General features: G+C 44.6%; 1 protein-coding gene and 1 non-coding gene across 2 annotated transcripts in view; one reads left to right on the forward strand and one right to left on the reverse strand.

Annotated features, from left to right (window-relative positions):
* The window catches only part of DCC (DCC netrin 1 receptor), a 1,677,934-nt gene that overhangs the window by 376,681 nt on the left and 1,286,421 nt on the right, over window positions 1–14,832 (reverse strand). The window lies entirely within an intron of this gene.
* Window positions 177–258, forward strand: TRNAS-AGA. Its single transcript has one exon. It is a non-coding gene; the product is annotated as a tRNA-Ser (tRNA).

Here is a 14,832-nt window from a genome sequence, read left to right on the forward strand (position 1 = left end):
ATAACGCTATTTGATAAATGACCCTGTTAATGTTTTACTGTCCCCAAAGTAATCAGCCTTTTCTTTTCTCAGTCTCTCAGGCTTGCGGAGTCTCAAGCACAGCAGAACTCATATAACCCATTCCTGACAGTAGGGTTGTTTCCCTCTGCCCTCCTGTGATACTATCTAACATCAAAGTAGCTGTGGCTGAGTGGTTAAGGTGATGAACTAGAAATCCATTGGGGTCTCCCCGTGCAGGTTTGAATCCTGCCAACTACAGTGGAATATCTGTTTTCCATCACTGCTCTCTACATTAATGGTGGTGGTGGAAAGGAAATAGAACCAAAGAGCTAAGAGAAACAGATAAGTATGAGAAAAAAATGTGTGAAGCTTGCTGGGCAGACTGGATGGGCCGTTTGGTCTTCTTCTGCCGTCATTTCTATGTTTCTATCTGACTCCCCTTAAAACCTCTCTCAACATCAGGACAAACCACAACCACCCGCACAAACAAGACTGAGGGGCGGATTTTCAGAGCTCTGCTCGCCTAAATCTGCTCAAAACCGGGCGGATTTAGGCGAGCAGGGCCCTGCGCGCCGGTGAGCCTATTTTACATAGGCCTACCAGCGCGCGCAGAGCCCCGGGACTCGCGTAAGTCCCGGGGTTCTCCGAGGGGGGCGTGTCGGGGGCGGGCCCGGTCGTCACGGCGTTTAGGGGGCATGTCGGCAGCGTTTTGGGGGCGGGTACGAGGGCGTGGCTATGGCCCGGGGCGGTCCGGGGGCGTGGCCGCGCCCTCCATACCCGCCCCCAGGTCGCGTCCCGGCGCGCAACAGGCCCGCTGGCGCGCGGGGATTTACTTCTCCCTCAGGGAGGCGTAAATCCCCGGAGAAAGGTAAGGGGGGGTGAAGACAGGGCCGGGCGGGTGGGTTAGGTAGAGGAAGGGAGGGGAAGGTGAGGGGAGGGCGTTAGAGGATTCCCTCCAAGGCCGCTCCGATTTCGGAGCGGCCTTGGAGGGAACGGGGGTAGGCTGCGCGGCTCGGCGCGCGCCAGCTATAGCCTTGCACGCGCCGATCCGGGATTTTAGTGGATACGTGCGGCTCCGCGCATATCTACTAAAATCCAGCGTACTTTTGCTTGCGCCTTATGCGCCAGCAAAAGTACGCCTATTCGCGTTTTTTGAAAATCTACCCCTGAGTGAACAACGTGTGCTGTACGTTATTGTAGGCCTCCTTCCTCCCCTCTGCAAACCAGCGTCTCCTCCTGAGGTCACTCCTCAGTCTCCAAGGGTTCCTCTGGGTGTTCTTCCCTCTGGGTCTGGGCTTTCTCTCCTTCCTCGCTCCCTGCAGGAAGGAATTCCACCTCCTCCTTCACTTCCTGTCTCCACCCTCCCTCCTCTATCATTCTTATTTCCAAGTGGACTTCGGAATCCCCTCCCCTCTCACTCCAAGGCAATGGACTCCGCCCACCCCAACATATATTCCATTCTCTGCCCATCATTCTAGGAGGTGGCACCCTTCTGTTGATCTCCTTCTCTCTCCCAGGTGTGGGATTACCCTAGTTTTTAGTAAGGGGCTTTCTCATCCCTGTGGGGGTTGACATTTTTCTTGTCCCTGTTTGGCTGTACCCTTTCGCCTCATCATAGTGATCAATAGGCAATGCTGTCTTCAAAAAGACATCATTAGAGTATCACCTTTGTTTACTTGAAGAATATTACCTTCCCTTATCTTATGTAGTAAGCAAAACATGCCAGGAATAGGTTTTTCAATATATTTTCATTCTACACAAGATAAATCCTCCTTATACAACTCTGCATATAAAATATGTAATGACTTCAGTTTTGCCAGGATAAAAAGCTTATTGACGTTTCGTTTTGTCAACAATAGGTGCCAGTCTAATACATTTCAAGCACAATCATTTACTGTTCTTTTCCTGGCTTTCCTTTTTTCAAAAGTCATGGGATGACTGATAGTAAAATGAATACATAGAAACATAGAAATGACGGCAGAAGACCAATCGGCCCATCCAGTCTGCCCAGCAAGCTTCTGTCTTCAGGGTACTGCCTTTTTTGCTTATGATTTTAATTTTTGAAGTTATAACCTGATTAATGCTGGTTTTTTTTTTTTTAAAGAAATGCTTTTCCACATGCCAATTCTAATCCTCTGCATATCAAACCTAATGTTTTCTGAAGTGATCCAGCTCAAAAGCATTAAAACCTTCTAATAAATTGGCGAGGCTCAGAACCATACACCTTTATATTAATGTTCACTCAAAGAAACATTTTTAAAAAGTATACTAAGAGGCTGATATTCTAAAGTGCAGATTTGCAGAAAAAAATAGCACAAAATATCCACGAACATGCAAAGTCATTAAAGTATGGGTGTTTTGTATGAAATTTTCATGAAAATGTCTTTTGCAAAAAATCTTTGCAAAAGTCAGCTTTGTGGTAGTCTGAATCGTGCAAATTTTCTTCAGATTCCCTAGTATTGAGCTGATGAAATTAAAAATTATGCAAAGGTGATCATTACAGAATAATTTAGTAAACATATGCATGCAAAAAAAGACTTCACAGGCTCATTTTAACGTAAAAATACATAACTACTCCTCAAAGAGGTGTGGCTATGTTTTTGTAGCCAGCTCGGATGTGCCCCTTATCTCATGAGCCAGTGCACAGGTTAAAGGAGCTGCACAGCTTTAACGGGGCCACGTGACCCATCTCTCTCTCTTAACCAGTAGCAAAAAAAGCCAAGGTGGTGCTAGTGACCCGCCCCTCTACTCAAACCCCTAGTGGGATATAAAAAAGTTTCAAAGCTGCAGGGCTTGTTAATCCACTTCCCCAAAGCCCTGCCTCCTTGTCCCCTTCATAATGGTTATCGAATGTTCCTCCCACCCCCATCCATACGTTGCCATGGCTGGGAACTTGCAGCATTCCCAGATGTGGCAAGGTGTGGAATATCTCAAGTGAAAATTTGCTATAGATTCATAAGAGCTCATTTATTTGCATCTGTAGCAAAATTCCACAAAATGACTGCTAACCCTTGGCAAATACTGGGGGTTGATACACCGACCTCTAAATGGTGCAATAGTCAATTCAACTTAGAAAGTGAAATTCTCAAAAGCAAAGGTTTATTTACATTTACCATAATGATGTAGAATGTAATATTTTTCTGACTGTACTGATGGTTCCTAAATAGAAATCATTGATTCAGGAATTTAGCATCCAGTGTCCTGAACCTTTTTCACTTGTTCACATTCAGGTCAGCCCAGCAGGGCTAAAATCTAGTCTTATGGAATAACTGTTAACATATCAATGTAGAATGTGTCACTGATAGCAGATTGTTTCTGTATAACAAGAATCTATTATTCTAAGTGATGCTACAACCATGGTTCCAGCAAAATGGGGCAGATTTTTAAAGGAGCGAGCGGGCAAGGGGGTGCACACTTGTGCACGCCGAGCCATAGGGAGGCCCAATAGCTTTCCCCATTCCCAATGGTTTTCCTGAAATTGGAGCGGTGTCGGAGGGAACTTTCCTTTCGCTCCCCCCCACCTTCCCCTCCCTTCTCCTATCTAACCTACCCTCCAGCCTACTAATCCCCTCCCCTACCTTTGTTCTCTAATTGTGCTGGAGGACTCGGGACTGCCCCCGGACCGCTCCCGGACTGCCCCCAGATCGGTGCCATGCCCATTACCACGCCCCCTTCTCACCCCTTTTTCAATGCCCCCGAGGCTTGCGTGCGCCGCCAAGCCTATGCAAAATAGGCTCGGCACGCGCAGGGGCAGGTTTTCGGGGTTACGCGCGTAACCCTTTGAAAATCTACCCCAATATGCATAGGGACGGTAACTTGCAAACTGGCATATGGGTGCTCTTTGCTGCATGTGCATTGCTGCATGCTCAGATACTCAGCAATTTTATAACTTGCATGTGTACATGTGTGCAATTTATTAAATAGCCTGACCACATACATATGTGCACCCAATTTTAAGTGGACACGTGTCTATACACGTAAATCCCACTTCTACCGCATAAGTCAGAGATTTTTTAAAAGGAGTGCATGTCCACGCCATTGCCAATGTAACCAGTTTATTCACCAGTTTGCCCAGTTAACAGCTAGCTCCTCCAAACCTACCTTACTTGGTATGATAGTTTGCACACCCCAGCCCCTTTAAACCCCTGAAAAATGTCTGTCTCTGTTTATTTTTTAACTTACACTTCTTACGCGCCACTGGACCTGGGTGTGTGTAAGTATTTACACGCACATCTCTTGGCTATGCCCCCAAATGCCCATGCCCTGCCCAGACCACACCCATGCCCATCCCTTTTTGAAAACTTCTGACATATGCATGCAGTAGGAGCTACACGCATATCTGGACAGCTTTTAAAATTGGTTGGGCAGTGCCAGCATGACTGGTGCACACATCCCCCAATTAGTGTGCATACCAGACTTTTAAAATTCACTTTTAAATAAGCAATTTTCAGTAGCCCGTGCTGCAGCAAAGTCCATGGATGTTTTTATATGTGCAAACCTTGTAGGCCATTTTCAAAGGGAAACTGCTCAGGTAGTGATATAACTGCCTACAAAACTAATTGGCTGGCTAAATGCTCAGAGATGACTTAACATAGAAACATAGAAATGACGGCAGAAGAAGACCAAATGGCCCATCCAGTCTGCCCAGCAAGCTTCCCTCATTTCTTCTCTCATACTTATCTGTTTCTCTTAGCTCTTGGTTCTAATTCCCTTCCACCCCCACCATTAATGTAGAGAGCGGTGATGGAGCTGCATCCAAGTGAAATATCTAGCTTGAGTAGTTAGAGGTAGTAGGGGTAGTAACCGCCGCAATAAGCAAGCTACACCCATGCTTATTTGTTTTTACCCAGATTATGTTATACAGCCCTTATTGGTTGTTTATCTTCTCCCCTGCCGTTGAAGCAGGGAGCTATGCTGGATATGCGTGAGGTATCAGTTTTTTTTCTTCTCCCCTGCCGTTGAAGCAGAGAGCTATGCTGGATATGCATTGAAGGTGAAGTATCAGGCACATTTGGTTTGGGGTAGTAACCGCCGTAACAAGCCAGCTACTCCCCGCTTTGTGAGTGTGAATCCTTTTTTCTTCTCCCCTGCCGTTTAAGCAGAGAGCTCTGCTGGATGTGTGAAGTAACAGTTTTTCTTTTCCCCTGCTGTTGAAGCAGAGAACTATGCTGGATATGCATTGAAGTGAAGTATAAGAATGGAGTGATCAAGCTAGTTGAAAGGCATCAGGAATAGAGGAAGGTGGAGGTAGTAATTTGGATATTTGGTTTGGGGTAGTAACCGCCGTAACAAGCCAGCTACTCCCGTCTTTGTGAGTGCAAATCCTTTTTTTCCACATTTCCTCTTGCTGTTGAAGCTTAGAGTGATGTTGGAGTCACAGTAACCATGTGTATGTTTATTGAATAAGGGTATTGTCTCCAGGCAGTAGCCATCATTCTGGCGAGTCACCCACTCTTCATTGGCGGCCTCTTGACTTTATGGATCCACAGTGTTTATCCCACGCCCCTTTGAAGTCCTTCACAGTTCTGGTCTTCACCACTTCCTCCGGAAGGGCATTCCAGGCATCCACCACCCTCTCCGTGAAGAAATACTTCCTGACATTGGTTCTGAATCTTCCTCCCTGGAGCTTCAAATCGTGACCCCTGGTTCTGCTGATTTTTTTCTTATGTGCGCACTTAACTCCTTAATAAAGGTGGGTAGATCATTTAAAATAAAATCTCCTCATCCCTGCAGCCCAGCACTGACTCAAGCACACCTCAAATTCTAATTCATATGATAATCCCCACCACAAGCCCTGAGATGGACCCTTGAAGGCCCATCAATCTGAGTCCTGGCACACTCACATCTCAACAAGTTTGGGATCAGTGAACTCCCAAACCTTCTCACTGCCCTGGTAGAAATCCTCAGTATCTAATGGACTGCACCTCCACCCTCAAGGGTTGCCTCTCTCCCACAAAAGGCTAGAGGCAGGAGGGAGAGTATGTCCCTTCTGCCTCAGTCACAGCAAATTCAAAATGGTGCTGGCCAAACGTGCTTCGGGATTTGTCTAAGTCCCAAACTTAACTGGACAAATCTGGCACTTTAATATATTAACACCTTTCCCCCCCAACAGGCCAAGTTTTAGCCAGATACATCATTATTTGGCTAAAACTGAGTCAGATAAAAGAGAGGCATTCCAGGGTGTGTCAAAGCAATCCAGCTACAGCCAATATTCAGAGGTATCTGGCTAAGTTAGAGAGATAACTCTAGGACTGCCCCAGAGCAACCCTAAAGTTATCCAGCCACATGATTCATAATATAGCCAGTTAAGTCATGGCAAAATGGATCAACAACAACAAAATAACCTTTCGGGCCTTTAGACCCGATCCTTCAGACCCTCCTCCCCAACCCAGAAAACATTTAAAGATGAATTTGGGACTGGTACCACAATCCTGACTCCTCAACCTAACAAATAAATAAAAATAAGCAGTATCTAGTGCCCCAAGGCCAGCCCCTACTTTCCCCTTGTTTTGTTTTGGGTTTTTTTTTTTGTCAAAATTGCCATCCCTCCTGTCCTTCTGCCCACCCATCTGAAATCTCCCATGAACCCTTCCCACCCTCAAACCCACCAACTGCCCCTTCCCCCAAACTAAAAATTGTAGCCGGGAACATGGTATTGTCCTATTCTTGTTGTCAGAGCTGGAAGCATAGGAGGGTAACAATGCACAACAATATTATCCTACGCTTCTAGCATTACAACCAGAGCAATGCTGAAAATGCCGGCACTGTGTAAGAAAATACTATGATAGCAGCTGGGGTTTGGGATTCTGAGGGGGGTATGGAGTGTCTGAGGGGTAGGGAGAGTGAGGAGGTGAGCAGGAGCAATTGTAATTTGCTAAAAAAAAAAAAAAATAGGGAAGGAGGGGGGCTGACCTTGGAGCACTAGTGACTGCTATATTTTTTAATTTGGTGGGTTGTGGTGGTGGAATTCTCATGCCAGGCCCACTCTTATCTTTAAATGATTTATGAATCACCTATTGCCAAAGTGCTAGGCAATTTACAAATAAAAATACTTAATAATAGCATAAACATACAATAAACATACACAAATTAAAACAAGCATATAAAATCCTTTTGCATATAAATTGATCAGCGAAAAATGAAAAAAAGCTTAAAAGAAAGCTTGCCTGAACAAAAATATTTTCAAATGTGATTCAAATGTTTGTACAAGTAGCCAGCCACAAACTCTCTGAAAGAGTACTGGAACAGCCATTGAAAATCTTCTCTCTCATACCTTGGCAAGATGCATCAGCTTTGAGAAGACCAGAGAGCAATTATTAAATTATGTACCCTCAATAAAGTATTCGCCCATGAACTAGCATTTGCAATTTTGTACTGAATTTGCCACTGTACTGGCAACCAATGAATTCGTACAGGACAGGGAAGATATAATCTCTTCTAGTCTTCCAAGAATGCATTTGAGCGGCTGAGTTCTGCAAAAGTTGCAATGCTTTCAGCAAAGATGCACAAAGACAAATATATATTCAGTTGCAATAATCGAGAGGTGGAAGAATTAGCACTTGAACAACTGAAAGAAAACTGGAAGGATCAAGCAAAGGCTTCAGGCTTTGGAGAACTCACAGCTTACAGAAATCAGATTTTACAACTGTCTTTATCTGCTGATGAAATATAAGGTTAGGAACCATCCATACACCAAGGCTTTAAACATGAGTCATAAATTGCAAGTTAATGTCCTCAATTGTGATTGATTCAACTACTGGGTAAGCATTAGGACACTGCATCAGAACAATTTTTATTTAGACAGATTTAGTGCAAGCTTGTTATGGGAAAACCAGCACCTAACCGTAGTTAAACAAAACACCTCTTCATCTGTTGTCTCAGTCCAAGCTGATTGCACATTTGCAAAGAATTGTATGTCATTGTCATGTTCATAAATTCAATAACCCACAAGGAGCACATCTAACAGTTTACAAATAGGTGTAATATAGACATTAAATAGTAACTATGATAGGGCAGAGAGCCCTAGTGGGCCCCATTACCCACAGGATGCCAGTGAGAATGTTGGTTGCCAACTCATATCTGGTGAAAATGATTAGAAAGAAAAGACCTAAATCAGCACAAAAGAGTCCCCGAGATGCCATGCTCTATCAAGAAATTAGTGATCTAATGAGTTGAATGTGCCTGAGATGTCAAGTAGCACCAATACAAACCTTTGATCATAATCAAAACCTCTCCTGAATGTGTGGACAGCAGACAATAGTAAAGTCTCTGTACTAAGGGACTTTCAAAACTCACACTGGAAAACATCAAGAATGTAATGTAATGTTCATTCACTATGTCACTAAACTGTTGTAAGAGTAACTGCTCAAGACGCTTTGTAGTAAATGAGATTAGGGATGTCCATTAATTTAAAAAGAATGGCCAATCCACAACAAATACGTTGTATTTGTTTATTTATTTATTTATTTATTTTGGAGCTTTTCTATACCGGCATTAGTGGATACTTCATGCCGGTTTAGATTCAACAAAAGATGGAAATTACATAAAACAGGGTAAGGGGAGGGGATAATGAGAGGAAACAGCCGAAATGGCAGTAGAGGAAAGAAACAGGTCAATTAACATCAGCATGAAACAAGAAGTCAGTAACAAGAAGTGTCAGTAACGAATTCACCTTATGTGATACATCAAGTGATAATAAAAGACGAACATCAAGAATCAAGGAAAGAACTATATACAGAGTTCGGTACTAACTGAGGGGTACAGAGCGATATATATGGCTGATTTCAGAGTGAAAAGGCACAAGTGGGTTAGTCAGAGTAGGCCTGTTTAAATAACCATGTTTTTTATTTCTTTTTAAATTTGAGGGGGCAGGGTTCAAGGCAGAGGTTTGTAGGCAGGGCATTCCATTGTGTGGGACTGGCAATGGAGAAGGCCCGATCCCTTGTAGATGAAAGGTGTGCTTTTTTTAAGGGAAGGCACATGGAGGATTGCTTTGTTGGTTGTTCTGGTGGGATGGATAGGATTTGTGGTACTGAAAAGGAAATCAAACCAGTTGGAGTCATGAGCATATATGGATTTGTGAGTGATGGAGAGGGTTTTATATAGGATATGAGATGGAATGGGGAGCCAGTGGAGGTCTTTGACGATGGGGGTAATATGGTCAGATTTGCGGGTGTTTGTGATGATTCTTGCTATGGCATGTTGGAGCATTTGGAGTGGTTTTATGGTGGAGTAAGGTAGCCCAAGGAGGAGGGAGTTGCAGTAGTCCAGTTTAGTGGACAAGGTGGCTTGAATAACGGTAAGGAAGTCATGGGAGTGTAGCAAAAGTTTTAGGTTCTTTTTACCTTAAGTTTGAAAAAACCTTCTTTGAGGATGGAGCTGACATGTTTCTTTAAGTTTAGTTGTTGGTCTAAAATGATTCCAAGGTCTCTTACAGAGAGTTGCGCAGTGATGGAGGTGAACAATGGGTCGTTTGCCAGGGAGGGTTTGGGAGTAGAGTGGTGGAAGATAAATATAAGTTCGGTTTTGTTGGTGTTGAGGGCGAGGTGGAGGTTGGTGAGTAGGGAATTGATGGATGAGAGGCAGGATTCCTAGTACTTTAAGGTGTCGGAGATGGATTTGTTTGTCCCCAAAAATGAATGACCAAATCTCAAGAATGAAACATTTGTTATTTGTTTATGTTTCCCATTGAAAAGCATTGGCTGTATTGGAAAGATAGAGTCTGAGGCTGGGCAGGTCATGTGGGAGTTTCCATAGCAACCAGCCCTAATGCCTATGACTCCTGTGTAAAGTCAGAAAAGAGCTGGGATCTATTGTCAAGGAAACCAGACTGACAAAGTAAGGGAACATATCAGAGGAAAGCATTTTTATAAATCTGCAAATCACTGCTCATTTTCTATTCTTCTTATAGTATTCCCAGACTGTTACAGCTTGCATTTGGATCTCTCTCATGGAAGATACATAGTACTTTGCTGTTCTGTGTGAATTCTGTTTTTACTGCAGTCTTCTATATCAAAAGTGCTTTTGTTCAACATTAGAATCATTCCTTCTTTTCTAATCCTTTTAAATCCAGTTAAAACTGTTAATTTGCATAGGTTTTATCTTTTTGACTATACATCTCACTGTCACTGCCACTGACCTAGAGGAAGGTTAGTCTTTTCCATCATCCTCTTCTCCCCTCTTGGGGGAAGGTAGGTTGCTGCCTGGCAGTGGCTATGTTTGTGATGATTTTTTAAATTTTAAACCTGTTGCTGTGTGAACCAGTATATTACCAGTGCTATTAGCTGTGCCACAGTACCCAAGATAGAGAGGCTGTTTTAACTCTATGTCTGTGTCTGTGCATGTACAAGAGTCAGTGCATCCACAAAGAGAGCAGTCTGTGCCAGTCACTACCTCAGGTATATACAGCCACTTTGTGGATTAATTTAATTTGTTACTGAATTTATTACTAGTGTATAGATGTGTACTTATATTAGAACGTTATACCATTCTTACTTTTTCTGTGTGTACATGTATATGTGTGTGTGTGTATATGTGCAATTCTCTAGTAAGCAGAGCAAAATACTAAAATATTTCTACTGTAGTGCATTCTTTCTGTGTGTTGTTCAATGTTACACACTAGTGTCAGTGTGTCACACACCCATCCACTTCATTTAAAGAAATAAAGTTGAAAACATCTTTTGTCCAGAACTGCAGCAGATAAAATTCCATCATGTCAGGCAAAGGTACTAGAGGACATGGGAAGCTCACAGTTGTTGGTAAGGGATTTGTTAGCAAGACAACAGTGAGTCCCCCAACAAAAATAAAAGGGGATTTTTTTCAAATCCAAAACATCAGCAGGAGAAGTAGGATATGCCAGTTCTATCAGCATCTCAGCCAGATCATGATGTGTCAGAGGAGGGAAAGGACAGGCACTAATAGCAGCCAGAGAGTACAACCACAAGTGCCTTTAGAAATAGAAGAACAAGTGGTGAAGCAGCACAATCCCTTAATGAATAGAGGCCAAGCAGTTCTGTCATCCTCTTCCTCTGAATCAGAGCTTGACAAATCTCCCTTTACAGGATTTCCTGAAGCAGAGATGAGAGAGGCGTTAACTTAAGACCTAGTATTAGGAGAGTTAGGCAGTACTGTGCTAGTTCCACTTCCCTGACAGAAAAGAGAGAAAGGCAGGAGCTGATGTTGGTGAGGGAAATCAGGTCACATTGACAGTATAGGAAGAGAGAATGAGTGAATCCTCTGCCCCAGTGTCTCAGGCTCCATCTGTCTCTACCACAACTTCAATGCCAGCAGCACCATCCACCTCCAAGGATGATGACAGATTCAAGGGATCACAAAAGAAATCTGTGATCTGGAGCCATTTTCAAATCAGGGAGGACCCAAGCTTTGCGTGTTGCAACTACTGCATGAAAAACATCAGCCGAGGGAAGCAACTTCTCCATCTAAGTTATTCTGGGATGGAACATCACCTGAAGAAGCAGCATCCCTGCCAATATGCATCTGGGGATGGTAGTAGCAGTAGTTGGGGGCTCCTGCTGTAAGACAGAGGATGATAGTATTTGACAAGAAGATGAGTGTTCCTCAAGCTGCTTCCAAGCTTTTGGCTCCTCCTATCAGTGAGATGGCATGAAGGCAGCAGCAGTTCCCAGCTATACATAAAAAGCAACAGCCCATATTGGAGGAAATGGGATAGTGTTTGGTGGCACTGTCATGGATAAAGAAGCAGACAGCATCCAAAGTAGTGACTAGGACTGTTGGTGAGATGATCACTTTAGATGATCAGCCCCTGCAGGCAGGAGTTTACTGATGCTCTTAGCACCAAACCATAAAGTGCCCTCTAGGATCACTTTCAGCAGAAATGTCATCCCCAGTTTTCACAAGCATTACTGTAGTTGCCTGCAGGCTTTGCTGCCAAAGTCACAGGAGAGAAGTATTCATTTCACAAGTGACATCTGGACATCTACAAATGTCTCATACTCCTTCCTCTCTCTGTTGGCATACTGGTGAGATCAGGCAGCAGCTCCACAGGGGCTGGAGCAACAGGACCCAGATGGGTTTTGCTTCACACTCAGGTAGTGGACAGTTCCCATATCTTTGCCAATATTTTAGCAACTACTAGAGAAATGCTGGAGGGTTAGCAGCTAGATCAGAGAGCCAGAAGTCTCAACACAGGTTTCTTTATCACTGACAATGGTGCTAATATGGTTAAGGCAATATCCAGTGGTAGCTATCAGGGTGCACGATGCTTTGCTCACACCATACATCTGTGGCTGGTGTCCAGGAATGCAGAGCATGTCTACCTGCATAGTTTACTAGAGAAGTATAGGAAAATAGCTGGGTACCTTCACCAAAGTGTGAAGGCAGGGGAGCTTCTCCATGTAAATGCAGGAGGAATTAGATGCTGTACAAGATGTGGATGCCTGCTGGAATTCTACCAATATGATGCTGCAGACACCCCTGCATGATCTGTCACAGAAAATGGAGATATGTGTGCTGGCTCCCCCAGGACATTGTGATTGGTCAGTCATGAGACAGCTCGTAAAAATCCTGAAGCCCTTGAATGATGCCACAGAGGATCTTAGTGCCACAAGCGCTTACTTGAGAGATGGCATGCCTATAGTAAACATCTTATTAGAAAAGTTGGAGGGCTTTCAACAGGAAGAGGGAATGAGAAGTGAGATGCTGCACTGTTTGGCATCCTTGGGAAAGAAGGTGATAGAGAGACTAGGACCTCTGACCACAAACTCCACGTACATCCTTGCTACATTTTGTAATCCACATGTGAAAGGGAGACTCACACTGCAGACAAACAATCTGATACATATGAAGAGCATGCTGACAGAGGAGGTCTGTAAACTATAGAAGCAGAGGTAGAGGCAGAGGAGGGGTGTAGCACAGGAGTAAACACAATCATTGCTCAGGTCAGACAGTAGTGCAAGTCAGAGTAGCTCCTTTTCATAATCACCTAACACTCCCTCCAGCACAGTAAAATGGACACATTCCCAACTTCTGTCCCAGGCGATCATGAAAGCAGCTGGGAAGAAAGACACATGTCCAATACCAGCAAAGGAGATGGAAGCTGAAATCTCAGTGACACGCTATTTTGCAGAGCCCATTGAGGACATGGAGACAGATGCACTGGCATATTTGTCCTACAAGTCCAGCATCTGGCCAGACCTAGCGAGAGTGGCTCAGCGCTATCTCTCTTGCCCACCAACAAGTGTCCCCAGCGAAATAGTGTTTTCCATTACAGGAGTCATCATAAGACCACATTGCTGCAGGTTGCTACCACACCCAATGGAGAAGCTAGTGTTCCTTAAAATTAATCTGCTTTTGCTTGGCTTTACAGATTTGCCATGCAAATGGCAAGACAAAAGAAAGGAACTTGAAGGTCCTGTATCTGACTGCTCTGCCTGTTGTGCCTCAATAACAGGAAAGGGGTCTATATTCAGCATCCATCAACTTACAGTGACTGAAGGATTGCATCTACCTGCTTTATCCCCAACACCGTCAGTTGGGCCATACTTCAATAGCCACACTGCTGCTGCTGCCCTGGTCAAAAAATCCAATCCAAGGGGCACAACACGCCAGTGCTGAGTCCTGCAGTGTCCCCAACACTGCAGCTGGGCCACACATCAACAAAAGCATTGCTGCTGCTGCCCCGGCCTGATAAGCCAGATCCAGGGCTGGAACATATGCAATGCTGAGTCCTGCTTTGTGTCCCCCAACTCCACTGTTTGGGCCACACACCTCCTTTCTCCTCCTGCCATGTCTCCAAAAACATCACAGGGACAAACATGCGGTGACACAATCCGCTTGTCATGTTAGTGTCTACCATCACTGGGGTCTGACCAATCCTGTTACATTCTGACTTGTCCCCATCCAGAAAACAGGGGACTCTCACACCCTATTCCCTTTTGACATCCCCATTCACAAAACTGGGGCTTGTCACATCTTGCTGCCTTCTGACTTGACCTCATGATGAAAACTGGGGTCTGACTCAGCTTACTTCTTCCTGACTTGTCCCCATCTAGAAAAATGTGGCTTGTCACACCCTCCTGCCTCTTGAGTTGTCCCCACCCTCAAAACTGGGGCCTGTCACAACATGCTACCTCCTGACTTGTACCCATCTAGAAACTGGGGTTTGTCACACCCTGCTGCCTCCTAGATTCTCCCCACCAAAAAAAACTGGGACCTGTCACACCCTGCTGGCTCCTAACTTGCCCCATTCACAAAACCAAGGCCTGTGACACCTTGCTGGTTCCTGTATTGCCCCCTTCCAGAAAATTGGGGCCTGTATACCCTGATGCCTCCTGTCTTGTCCACTTCCAGAGAACTGGGACCTCTCATACCCTGCTGCCTCCTGACTTCACATCATGATGAAAACTGGGCTGACGGAGCTTACTTCCTCCTGACATGTCCCCAACAACAACAACACTGTGACTTCCCCTGCCTGCTTCACCCCAAACAGTTGTTGAGGAGAAGCAGGCAGGGGAAGACAGTGGAGTCATGCGTCAGGAGAGGTATATGTAAAACACCACCGGGGCATGACTCCACTAAGATTCTTTTCCTCTTCTCCAAACACCTCCACTGAAGAATAACTTGTCTTACTCCAACCCTAACCACTGTGGCCTGACATTTACAGCTGCAGATTGCATATTCCATCCAATACTACTGATGCCTGTGACTTACAGTTGCGGCATGCCATTTTTAAACCATAAACACTATGGCCTGACACAGCTACTGCATGGCATGTTCCAACCATTACTACTGTGGCCTGACACAGCTGCAGCATTCCATACTCCACCATAAACCATTGTGGCCTGACACTTACAG

Source organism: Rhinatrema bivittatum, chromosome 1 (genome assembly GCF_901001135.1).
Source record: "Rhinatrema bivittatum chromosome 1, aRhiBiv1.1, whole genome shotgun sequence".
NCBI classification, from domain to species: Eukaryota; Metazoa; Chordata; class Amphibia; order Gymnophiona; family Rhinatrematidae; genus Rhinatrema; species Rhinatrema bivittatum.